This window comes from Lacerta agilis, chromosome 4 (genome assembly GCF_009819535.1).
Source record: "Lacerta agilis isolate rLacAgi1 chromosome 4, rLacAgi1.pri, whole genome shotgun sequence".
In the NCBI taxonomy this organism is placed as follows: domain Eukaryota; kingdom Metazoa; phylum Chordata; class Lepidosauria; order Squamata; family Lacertidae; genus Lacerta; species Lacerta agilis.
Window position 1 is genome coordinate 60,727,675 of NC_046315.1, and position 13,701 is coordinate 60,741,375.

The 13,701-nt window shown below is 40.7% G+C and overlaps 1 long non-coding RNA gene across 1 annotated transcript in view; it reads right to left on the reverse strand.

The window, feature by feature from the left end:
- Positions 1 to 3,075: 3,075 nt before the first annotated feature.
- Positions 3,076 to 13,701, reverse strand: part of LOC117045804 — a 190,382-nt gene continuing 179,756 nt past the window's right edge. The window contains exon 4 of the long non-coding RNA XR_004426470.1: positions 3,076 to 3,644. This is a non-coding gene — a long non-coding RNA (uncharacterized LOC117045804). The remainder of the gene's footprint in view (positions 3,645 to 13,701) is intronic.

Consider the following 13,701-nt stretch of genomic DNA (forward strand, 5'->3'; position numbering starts at 1 on the left):
CATGCAAGGGTCAAGCAAACTGTGTGTTTGCACAGGTGCTCTGGAGAATTGGGAGTATGCAAGCATGCAATTTTACAATGATGCAGCCCAATTAAGGCAATTCATTTAGTTCAGGCTTCCTCAACCTCAGCTCTCCAGATGGAGAGTTGGCCTACAACTCCCATGATCCCTAGCTAGCAGGACCAGTGATCAGAGATGATGGGAATTGTAGTCTCAAAACATCTGGAGGGCTGAGGTTGAGGAAGCCTGATTTAGTTGACATGAAATTCACCAGAGATCCCGTGGTTGAGAATGAAGACCACTGCAGAAACCACAACCCAAAACCTCCCATTCTTGCAAATTAAAAGGCCATCACAGCTAAATAGTGATAATACCTTTGTGGTAGCCAAGCTACAGGTGAGAAGTGGTGGGTCAATTAGCATATTTTCGCTCTCCATTGATACCTAGTCTGAACCAGCCCCAAATCTGTCTGGAGTGACCAGTTCAAGTTTCTGGATTTGTTCAAATCCACTGTACGCACCTAGTGTATATGCCATCCTAAACTTTCCTTGAAGGAAGAACATGATAGAAATGTAAGTGAGAGAGTAAAAGATTTTTGATATGTTCTAGATTGCAACACATCCATGAGGTTTTTATTGTTGATATAATATATGCCTACAGTTTTATTTTTTGCCTCCACGAGGAAAGCGTGGCTAGCTCATGCAAGTATGTCTTCCTCACTACAGCCTGTGTGTGCAATGAGAACTTGATAATTTATTCTATGTTGCTCACTTAACCTCTGTAATGAGAACATACTCTCAGTGAGATTTGGTTCTGCTTTCTTTGCTGAAAGAGATATGAGTTATAGTTTGCATTATTCACAAGTTGTGCACCACAAAAGATATCCCACTGCCCTCATTAACCATCACTTAAATCTAAATGAAACTTCTGAATTTCCAACTCAGTGAAAGGATTATAGGATCAAATATAATTAAATCACTAAAGTGCTTAAATGAACAGCACATGCTAGGTCTCTCGCAATGTTGGGTTCAGCAGTTTATTTTGCCTTCCATTTAAAAGGTTTAATCATTATACTGAAACTAATAAGAAATTAATAGATTTCTAAAATCCTGCAAGCACCGAAGATCTTACAACCATGCATTAATCTTAATTACAAAATGTTATGCTTCAGTTCCTTCCATATGCATGATTACAACATGGGCTGAACTGAAAAAATCTCGTAAACTCTACAGCAAATATACAAGGCACATTGAATGATGGTCAATAAAATCTTTAAGTAAAACTTTGATAGCAAAGAGCCTGAGCTCTTCATTCACCTGTGTGCCTCTCTGACAGCAATTTGTTTTCAAATGCCATTGGTATCTATGCACCGTGGCACATCACAGGAGGTTGACTACTGACATAAAAACATGATGGCTCTCTCCATGTAATCTAGGTAAAGGTAAAGGGACCCTTGTGTGGGAATACGTTTTAAGGTGCTCCTGCACCTGTTTGCTTTATGTTTTCTTTAAGGTAACCTTCCGCACATCGCAAGGAAGGTAAAGGATCCGGCAGAAGGTTTGCTGCCTGGATCCCTCCACGCTGGGGGCAAAGCGCGCCAATTTAGCCAATGTAACGGTCAGTTAGGAGTTTTCCGCCCAGAAACTAGCCTAGAGACAACGTTGTGATTGGTTCATGTTAATGTTGTGACGATGTTTAACTTCCTAATAAATAGCCTCTGCTCTCTGTAGCGTGTGTGGAGAACGCGCGAGACAAGCCAGAGAGAACATCAGTGCGAGACAAGCCAGAGAGAAACCGAAAGAGAAACCAAGCCGCACAGAGCAGTTGAGAGCTTCTTCACCATTGACTGCAGTCTCTTAGTCTTTATTTCTTTTATTTCAAAAACGTTTATTTGGCCTTCTAAGTTTTGGCCACTACTTAGCTTAGCCTATCTTTCCTATCCCGAAACCTCCGGAATCTCCGGAACCTTCAGAAACCTTCGGAAACCTTCAGAAACCTCCAGAACTCACGACAACTACTTTCATATCATAGCCAGCGGACCCTTTCACGGCCAGTGGGAGCAGGAACTCCGGGATTGCTGGTCGTCCCATCTGCTGGCTATCCCCACACCCTTGACAGTTAAGTCCAGTCACAAATGACTCTGGGTTTGCTGCGCTCATCTCGCTTTACAGGCCGAGGGAGCTGGCGTTTGTCCGCTCCGCAGATAGTTTTTCCGGGTCATGTGGCCAGCATGACTAAGCCGCTTCTGGCGCAAAGGAACACCGAAACCAGAGCAGCTCATGGAAACGCCATTTACCTTCCCGCTGCTGCAGTACCTATTAATCTATTTGCACTTTTGGCATGCTTTTGAACTGCTAGGTTGGCAGGAGCTGGAACTGAGCAACAGGAGCTCACCCTGTTGTGGGGATTCAAACCGCCAACCTTTTGATTGGCAAGCCCAAAGGCTCAGTGGTTTACACCACAGGTTCCCCGACATTTCAGTTAAGCCAACGCCCATGCACTAAGCAAACTTTCAGAATTTCAAAAGGTCTGTTGAACATGAGCAGGTTGGGGGACAGTGGGCATGCTCTGAACCCTACTCCACATGTGTGTCACAGAATTATAGAATGATAGCATTGTAGAGTTGGAAGGGACCCCAAGGGTCATCTAGTCCAACCGTCTGCAATGAAGGAATCTCAACTAAAGCATCCCTGACAGGTCACCATCCAATCTCTGCCTAAAAACCTCGAATGAAGCCGAGTCCACAATCTCCCGACGGAGTCCATTCCACTGTCACACTGTGACACACACACAGCAGGTTGTATTTAGGGCTTCAGATTCCACATGTTTCAGTTCTGGGAACCAAATCCCACCCCCAGCAAAGGTTATTTCTTTTTTAAAGACAAAAACAAAACGGAATACATCCATTCCCATAAACAAAAACAATAGGAAAAATGAACAAAAAGTTTATCAGATTCAGAGCAGTATTGATTTTTTTTATAAAAAAAAAACCTAAACCAGTAGTGGGCAGATAGTGAGGCTATGCTATAGTACATTTGTTTTGTTGGCCATACTCAAAAATGTTATCACTGGGCTCCAGAATAAAACATTGTTTTGTTTATTTAGGATTTCGGTTCCTACATTGCATTTGTGAAACATCAAACAATTGTGTCATCCTGGGTAATCTATCACACATAAAATCTTAAGTGATAACTTTGCCCTTCTTAAATGTGGATTTTTCTCAATCATGGACAAGTTGCGTCTGATGGTCTCTCCCTACAGCCTGTAGAAATGTTCCCTCACTTGAATCCATTAGCACTTCTTCTTTTTTAACTAAGTGTCAGAAACAAAGATGACACTTTTTCCTGAGAAAATGTTTTAGAACTTTGGCTGCCGTTTTAACTTTTGACATTGTTAACTTAGAATTGTTTTGTGAAGCAAGGAGCAAGTTCCCCGATGGAGCAGTATTATCTCCCGAATAAAAATCAATGCTCAGGTACTGAAGGGAGAGATATAAATTAAAATTTACTCTATAGGCTCAAGGAGGATAAGCTGATAACTCTGCTAGAAGTTGTTTTCTGTGTGCATTGGTACCTCTTCCAGCCACTGCTTCATCTTTCATTTCTAGATTTAAAAACTGGGACAATACACAAGAGACAGAATACCTGTAAAAATAAAAAGGCCATGGTAAAGGTTGAAGCTACTCCTTTGAGGACGTCCCATCATCTGCCATAATGAGAATGCTAAATCTACGCAAAGGTCATGTGTGAACATTCATTGGAACGATTACGTTGATTGGGGAAACCACAGCCAGAATAGGACCCAGTTAAGCCCAAGTACTTAAAAGTACCATATTACTTTCAATGGAGCAATTATTCCAGCTTAATTGATTTGAAATTGTAGCCTAGAGGCCTGATCTCCCTGTATGTGCATAAGGAGTTGAGGAAAGGTTACTGGGGTGGTAGGCAACAACCTTCTGTATGCTTACTTTCATAGAAAAATAGCAAGCAACCCAGCAAGCTATGAATATAATAAATCCACAACCATTCCCACACTGAAGAGAAAGGATGCATGTTCACATCTTTCTGCAGAGACAGAAGGTAGGCAGAAGTAGCAAGTCTATTCCCAGCTGAGAGGTAGATAAAAACCTCTGCCTGCCCAGATCTTTCTGCTAAAGAACAGCAGCCTGTTGGGGGAGTCAGAAGATTTGGCCTATCAACAGCAAAAACTGCCATATCTGCAGCTGTAACTTTGCCATTACCAGAGAAGAACCTTATTTATTCAGATGCCACCATTGACTCAGAAAGGAAACAGGTATTTAAATAGAATTAAAAAGTTAAAATAAATAAATATGAAAATGTAAAATACTTATTTCAAATAAGATGACAGTGGCAGTGCAATCTTAAACACATTTACTCTTAAGTTATGTCCCACTAAGCTCAAGGATACTTACTTGAGGATCATTAGCAAGTATGCTAATGATCTGAGAATTATGGCCAAATATACTTTGCAGCATTGCAAGGGCCACCAGGGTGTGTCTGTCACATGGCACATTACATTATTTAGCCATCCCAAGTGAATGCTCATACATCCATTCAATAGCCTGAGACTGTCATTATTTCTTCATAAACTATGCTGAGCATATGTTGCGGAATAGGGTGTGAATCCTTATAATTCCTGTAATAAGGACAAGGACACACAAGAGCAAGTACTTGTTCACACAGTGCATAGTTTAAACTATGGAATTTCCTACCACAAGATGTGGTGATGGCCACCAATTTAGATGGCTTTAAAGTAGGATTAAATAAATCAATGGAGGACAAGGCTATCCAGCTATCTCCAGAAGCTGCATACGTCTAAGCACCAGTTGCTTGGAACCAACAGAAAGTGTGGGGACTGTTGCATTCATGCCCTGCTTGTGGGTTTCTCATAGGCATATGATTGGCCACTGTGGGAAGCAGGCTTCTGGAGCAGATAGGCCCTTAAGTATGCTCCAGCAGGGCTGCTCTTCTTATGCAGGTACATAGGTACATACATATAGACAGGCTTCTTGCCTGAGAGAGAATGGAGCCACAGCTAAGCTCACCCCACTGTGCCACTAAGAAGCTTTTCTTCCGCTTCCATGAATAGTGAGGGGGTGAAAGTCATTTCCAAAGGAGCCGCTTAATGTGCAATGACTAATAGGCAGAGGAATCAATAATTTACAAAAGTAAAAAGCCAAAGTACATGAAAGAAAAATTAACCTCTGTTTAGGTAATATGTGTTCACCTTTTTGTGGCCTTAATTAGAATGCATAGTGAAACTAGGCCTGCCCTTTCAAATCTTTATCTGAAGTTTCTAATATTGATATTAAAATAGAAGTGTGTGGTACTTAGGGTCAGATCTGATTAAGATCAGCATTTGCTTTAGCATTCTTTAAAGCAGTATACAGAGGGGAAAGCAGACAAAGAAAAGAAAGGGTTTTAAAAGTAGAATATCAATCGTTCTCAAGTCTTTTTCCCTTTCTGTTTTGATCACAATCATCAAGTGCAAATTAAGAGGCAATGAACACAGTCAATGGCATGGTCCCAGTTTAGCTAGAGTTAGTTGCATTTATGTCTCATTGAAGATAATGGGACAAGCTATTCACAAATAACTTCAGCTCAATTGATTTCAATGGGATTTAAACATCACTCAACTGAATAAGGGACCATAAAGTTTTGAAATGAATACTCAAAAAACAATTGTTTCTGAAATTTATATGAACAGTTGTTATGAGAACACAAGTTCAAAAATCCTGACACCTTGTTTTCTACCCATGAAGTTTATCTATAAGCTCACCAAGCACTCCCTCTAATAGCAAACTCACTTGCTGAGTGCTAACAGGATTTGTGCATAGGGGTATTTAGAGGTGTGCAGCCTCTGAACCTGAATATAGCCTGATAGGCTTGCCCACCCATCCGTATCTTTGCCCAGTTTAGAAAGGAGGTTCCTTTTATACTCTTTTGCTCTCCTTGGCTCTCATACAGAAACGGCCAACAGAGGTTCATTAGGTGCTTCCAGACTGCCACTGTTTTGCAAGCAGGATTCAAACACATGCTTCAAACTAGGTTTTCACAGTTAAAGTGGATGAAAATCAGGATTGATGCTTGATAAAGACTGGACATAGTCCAATCTCTAGATAAAGTTTCTGCAAGCAAATCAGAATGAATGCAACATTTAAAAAATTGTGCGGAGGAGCCCATAATAATTTGAGGCCTTTAGCAAACCTTATTTGATGTCCATACTAAGGAGGCAGATGTTAGACAAGCCCTTTGAATTTGAGCCAGCCTAAGTCACATATCAAGGGAGGGCTACACTGGTGGCTCAATGGGAAGCTACAGCCTACTTAACACCAGCCTTAGCAGAAGCAAAACTACAATCCTATTCACCTATTTTCCATAGTCTAGGGAACTTTTTCAAGCTACCGATAATATTGGCACTGCAGTACAAAAGAATAATTACAGCATTACCGCAAACAGTAGAAGTTTCATATCTTAACCTAGAAGTTTCATATTTTACTATACAAGCAGGTTGTCTAATTTTATAGTCTACTGACATCAAGCACACTTCAAAGAGAATGACACATGCCATTGTACTCCAGCCCATGCTGCTTGCAGAGAGCAAAGGGGCTTGCTCTAAGCCATCAGTTCAGAAAGAGAAGCAGATGAACTACCTAATAAACAATAAAAATCAGATCGTAAAACATTCTTGTCAATATGTCAGAGAGCTGGTAACCAGTGAAGGTTGACTAACAAAGGGGTCATACCATCTGATTTCTTGTTCCCAACAAGGACACAAGCAGATGAGCTTTTTTTCAGGTCCAGTGAGTCTTTATGGATCCTGTTCTGGGAGGGTGTCATATATTAGAGCCATCAATTTGGCTAGGATAAACTGAATGGTAAGAACAAAGAGCTGGCTGTGTAAAAAGTAAATGTGGGTAAAATTATGCAGGTAAATGTATTTAGCAGCCATTGTGCACTCACTTCTGCTGTCATAATATTGAACAGGAAGAGCATGGTCTGCTAGCATTGGAAAATGTGTGTAAATAAAGTTGTACAAGTAATTGAGGAGAAAAACTCATTAAGCTTAATAGAAATAAATACGCATGTCAGAAGATCTTGATTTCTGGAAAACAAGCTGCCATAACAAAGGACAATGAAATATGAATGATCCAGCAGAATTGTAGATGACAAGCCTACAGAGTGGTGTTTTCCTTATTTTCAAGGATGCGTGTCATCCCTGAGTGCACTTGTATGGGGGGATAATTTGATTCAGTTCTCATTTAAAAGTGAATTTACCTCATTTGCACATACAAAACAATATGCAGACCAAAACACATACATCCTTTGAATTTTGCAAGTCTCTGAATTTTGCAGTGCAGTTCTCTAGTGAAATAATGTGTACAAAAATGGGTATAACAGTGTAATGTGCATATATAAATGGCTATTTTAGTGGAAACAACAAGCAAAATGTAAATGGCTTTGAAAGCATTTCTATACCAGGCAAAATTGCATACAAGAATATGGACATTGGGAGAAATTTGCACTAAAATGCTGGTGAATTTTCATTGGGACGGAACAAAAATCACAAACTGATGTGGAAATGTGGAGAACTGAAGTTAAGATTGGAGAAGCAAGAGACTGAAACTTACATGTTTGCCCATCAATACATTCAAATTAAAGTTTGACTTCTTGGCAATCTTGGATCACATATTTAGAGAACAAAGGTGCAATGCAACCAGTTTTTTAATCTAGCCAATTTCAATGAAGAAGGCATGTGTTTAACACTCCTCTCTTGAAATGAATGCAAAAGTGCATCATTGGTAAGGTAAGGTGATCACATTAACTGGCAGGTTTTGATGCTTTTTACAGCACAATCCACTGTGAAATCTACCCTATTAACTTCAGTGGGACATACTCCCTAGTAACTGTGTAAAATGGCAGGCAGGCTGAGCAATTCACATCCCTCTTGTGCAGGGCAACTTTTATGTTGTTACTGAACAGCATAGAGATGTTCCTTCACCCAGCTGTCCCAGCTAAGCTGGCTTCTTACCAGCCACCTCCAATGGAGTGACTCAAACATCCCTTCAACTGTGTAGCATTCCCCCGTTCACCTGTTGAATGTGCAGACGGGTGGGAGGGTCCCCTATGTAATGCCCAACAGCCATAAACAGAAGGCAGCCCTGAAGGGGCATACCAGAGGTGGGGAGGGGCTGAGCTGGCCTGCAATGACATGGGGCCCAGTCACTGAAGCAATCTTAATGCCCCCATCCCCAACTGTCTTGCAGGGAGTGGATGTGGTAGTGGCCCTCCTGCTATTTAAAACCCTGCCAACTCAGGGCAGGGTGCAGGGGGGGGGAGAGATGTAGCTCAAGTAGAAGGCATGTATGTCTAACTCATGGGGTACAATGCACCAAAATACTCCTTTGACTCATATCCATTGAAACGATGAGGGATTACACAATGTCTCCCTCATAATTCCCCAGCTGGCAAGATGCACGAAAGAATGAAAATATTTTCCCGCAACAGAACCATTTTCTTATCCATGGCAGTGGCAGCACTTAGGTTCCTAGGGCCTTTGTTGAGTAAGCAGGGTTCTGTGATGAACTCTCCGAGAGGCAATATATAAATGAGGCAGCTTACAGTTCTGTGACACTTGAGATGAACTCAGTCTAATATCAATAAATAGAAAAGGAATATTTTTTTAAAAAAATGTATCGGAATCTAATCCCGGGTCAGGAATAAGTACACCAGAAGCACCATTTGGAATGCAGAGTGCCGAGATGAGGCCAGAAAGTTGCTGTGGCATAAATGATATTCTCACATCAGTCTGAGGTGGTAAGGGCTATCTACATATTTATCAGGAATCCCATTTCCAAAAGAAAGGAAATCATTGCTTGGAGGGAAGTCAGATAATTGTATATGTCAGTTTTAGAAGAAATTCTTGATATAAGAATGGCTGAGATGAGATGAGAACTAAACCTGTTTGCTTAGTAAAGCAAATACAATATTCCCTAAAATATAGTGTACAATGTACATTGATCCAAAGGCAGGACAGAAATTCAATTAAGCCCTAGGAGGAGGCAGGTATACAAACATAGCTGTCAGGAGAGTAAAAACAATGGACTGTAAAATGATTTGCATGCAAATACCTTTGTAGATCAGAGAGGAGGACACCTAAATTCCTTTTCTCCTTCACTGTATCCACTTGAATTCCTATGAATTTGGCTCCCATGAGCTTTTGATCTGCCCCCACTTCCCTTTCTATGGGCTGTGTCAACTAAGGATTGCATTTATAAAGGCAATACGGTCAGCCTATGCAAAAGAACAGGCATAGGCAAACTTGGCCCTCCAGATGTTTTGGGACTACAACTCCCATCATCCGTAGCTAACAGGACCAGTGGTCAGGGATGATGGGAATTGTAGTCCCAAAACATCTGGAGGGCCGAGGTTGCCTGTGCCTGCGAAAGAAGGACTCAAGTAGGGGAAGCATAGCAGTGTGTGTAGCCTATCAATACAAGAAAGCCAGAAACAGCTCTGCAGTTTTAGTTGTTGTTTTAGTTGTTATTTAGTATTTTTATCCTGCTCTTCTACAGTAACAGCTTATGAAAAATGACAGATGGAAAAGTTAATGTGTAGATTCATGAACATCTCCAAGAGCTCTTTTTACGTTTGTTTTTGCCACATTCTTGTAATAATAGGATCATACCCAATCTTAGTTTATTGTCATGTTTTACAGAGGTGTATGTCTGTTCCAGAAGTCATACATCATATTACATAAATGTCCCATTTAGACTGCCTAAATCCTTCAAGTGTTCATCCATAAACTTTCTTTGGCTGATGGTTAATGCTTTCCTAACCTGCTAAAGGCAGCAGTAGTGGGTCTCCTGTGGTCCCTAAGGTCCTAATTTCAAAAGCTTTCTTTTCTGAACTCTGGCAAAAATGATCTGCCCCTCTCCAGGCAGGTATGGAGGAAGAAAGAGGGAGAAGGGGAAAGAGAAATCAGAAAAACAGAAAGGGGGTACCTTTCAGAAAGAGAGGGGGAGACTGTGTGGAGAAGGGTGCAAAAAGAAGTCATTTTGCTCATGCTCTGTCTGTTGCTGGCTTTAGCTGCTTCCACAGCTGGCTTGTGCCCTGTCCTCAGATTACATTCCACGTGGCCCTTAACAGGGGTGGAGGAGTTGTCCATCCTTTCTCTAAAAGATGTGTGCTTGGGTGGGAAGGTGCCTCCTTGCTTTCCTTCCTGATTTCCTGCCAGCCTTGGAGAGAGGGAGAGAGAGGAATGAAGAAACGGGCACCAGCTAGTGGGTTTGCTGCTGCATAAGTGAAAGCTATCTAGAGTGCAGCTTATCTCTGGTGATGTTGTTGCCAATTTTTCTCTGTTTGGATTTATGATTTTATGATTCTTTGTACTGCTGGCTTTTGCCGTAATAAAACTGACTGAGTGCAGCTTTAATTGGTCACTTCCCTAAGGAGTTATTCAGTGCAACTTATTACTGGTCTAATAATACTGGATTTAATTCAAGGCTCTCTAGCTCCCTGGAAAGGAGGGGGGAGATAAGACAGAGCAATAAAGACATTCATGGGATTAGGCTGTAATAAGTCACATGTCTGAAATAAGTTTCATTTCAATTCCTTGCCAAGAATTAGAACAGGAAGAATAGGAAAGTGTGGTTTGTTTCTGCCTAGTACAGCTGACAGTAACTGCTAAAAGCACCTGTCATTTACAAGTTAAGAGAAAGGTGATGGATTCAAATTGAGAGAATTTATTGTATTTTCTTACATGCCACACACTTTCAACCAATACAGTACACAGATTAGAAAGAGATCCTGGCTGTTTGCCTTACCCCAACCTGTGTGCAGCCACTGGTGCCAATCTTGACCAGTGGACATTGATTGGAACACAATAACAGTCTATACGCACATACAACTTTACAAGAGATGGGCTGGTACACAAAATCAGAAACCATAGTGACAGCAGGATTTCCAATCACAGGTATGGACCTCTATGTGCATACAGTTGTGGTTTTCTTGTTTGTTGTAGGACCCATGACTATGTTCCACCCAACGCATGAAGGCTGGGGAAAGGGCTGCAGGGCATGGGACCAGCCAGCACAATCTTGTTCCCCTCCGTGCATTGATTTAAATGTGGAGGGGGACTATGAGAAGAGGGCTCATTTAACATCAAACACTGGAACTAGGAGACTATGTATAGATATGACTTCCAATCTGCTCCAGAGGCTCCACCAACCTTCAAGAGTAGATTTTAAGGGTATGGGTGAGGATTCTACATTGTGCAAGTGGAAGCCTGTTGCCTAAGTGAAATGGCAGCAATGGCTGCAAGCATATTATTTGTTGCTTTTTGCTATAGGAGAGGAAAATGAATCCTAGTTGGGGGGAGAGGATGACTCCCTTGTTCTGAAAAGAGCCATTCAAACCTGAAAGATGTTAAACTGATTTTTTACCCATGTCCCTAACCAAGAATACAAAGATAAGGCTGGCATGAATTCTGCATTGTGTGATTACTGCCATTTGTTTTGTTTAGATGGACACTTCTAATTTTGAGAAAGTTCTTGCACTGAGCCTAAACATTAAACATTCAAGCAGCTAGAATGCCTGTTTCATCATCATTACAAGAAAACATTTATGATATTTCTTCATATACCTCAATTACCTTTCCCTTCTCATTGCAGTTAGCAGATTCCCACCAAAGACATTTTGTTTGGAGGAATTTGTATCACTTTCCACAAATGAGGCATGTGATTGTTAATGGAAGCAACAACATGCATTGTGGGCTGATGATAAGAATTCTACTGCCATCATGAGCATTTTTTCTTTATAACAAGTAAAACAGCAACACCTTTTTATCAACTTTCCATACTTCATTTGCATTCCAAATAAATGCTAAATTAAATGATGTAAATGTTTTTCCTGTCAAAAGTATTTTGTTAAATGACTGAACATTAAACAAAGCCAGCTATTGTTTTGTATTACTACAGACTTTTCTCTTCTTAAATATGACACCCCCTACATAAAAGGTTCTATCTGAATATAGAAATATACAATAAACATTCCTTTGCAGGCAGAGTAACATTTTCCACCAGCAGTCCTAATAAAAACTCAGACACAACAACCCAAGCATTAGAAAACAATATATAACGCAAGTACCGTATCTGGGGGGTATATAATGCATTGATGTGACTACTGGGGGCAGAGCAGAAGAAAACACAGTATAGAAAAGAATCCTCAAGTTTCATACATATTTATTTTTGGAATGAGCTTTGAGTTGAGACACCCCCCTCACCCCACCCCACACATACAAAAACAACAGAGAAATTGGGCCAGATGGTCCTTCTCTCATTCTGTCATAACTTATATTCTTGGCCACTGCTGAAATTAAAGATAAGTCAGAGACCAAAATATCTCCATCCATTCCTAATTGCTCAACAGTGATGCATCTGGCTTAAAAGGCCTGTCTCCAGTTCCCAGTAATTACTGGATTTAACCTTATGTCCTCCTGCCCAAACACATCCATCGTTACATGTTGCAGTTCTGCCATGAACATGAACTCTATTTTTACCAAAGGAATGCTTCTGCCACACAGCTGAACAAAGCATAGGCATGCAGCAACCATGCTGCTGTCGCTTCAGAAACAAAGATTTGGCATGGACCCCATTTCAGACTTGGAATTATAGAGTGCTTCTCTCCTCGTGCTAAGTCTGAGATGGTGCTCAAACATCACTTGCCTTATAATTTTGGCCATGCAGAACAGAACACCACCCACAACCTTAGAAACAATTCCAAAGTTAGAGTGAAAAGTCACTGGCAAGAAGGATGTTGCAGTCATCGTGAACCTGCTAGATTACAAAATGGAAGCTGAAAGATAATCCAACCCCACAGTTCTCAAGGCAGTGTATTTGGAACTCACTAAAGAATTACCAAATGCAACTGTTGCAGGTGCCGAAAAAACTAGTGCTGTGCCAGAACCTGTCCTCCAATTTCTGAGGTTTATTCACCCATGAAAAAGATTTTTCCTTTGTTGTCTCTTTTTCAAAGTGTTTTAGAATTTACTTTTATTGTTGATGTGTGCAGGTTTGGAATTAATTTATTGTTATGAAATGGTTGTGGTTGTGGTTTTCTTGCAATTAACCATTTGCACTCTGTAGTTTCCCCAACTGTCAGCATTACCTGATCTCAAAAGGCCCCATGGGAAATTAGTCAATGCCCTTTTTGAGATGAGGAGGGACATGGCAATGGAGTGGTATCTACAATATATAAAAAAACTACTCCAAGACATTACAAACTCCCTCACCATTTGGAGCATGACATAGGATACAAAATAAACCCCATCCAATGGTCAAAATATGGTCTAAAACAGTGTTTTTCAACCTTTTTTGGGCAAAGGCACACTTGTTTCATGAAAAAAATCACGAGGCACACCACCATTAGAAAATGTTAAAAAAATTAACTCTGTGCCTATATTTACTATATATAAAAGTAATTTTTCAAATTTTCCCACGGCACACCAGGCAACATCTCGCGGCACACTAGTGTGCCGCGGAACAGTGGTTGAAAAACACTGGTCTAAAACACCATTTAAATCCATCTCAGCCAAAAGAAGAGAACTTACCCTGAAATTTATCTATAAATGGTATATAACATCACAGAAGCTGGTGCTGATACATATACGGACCTCATCCAA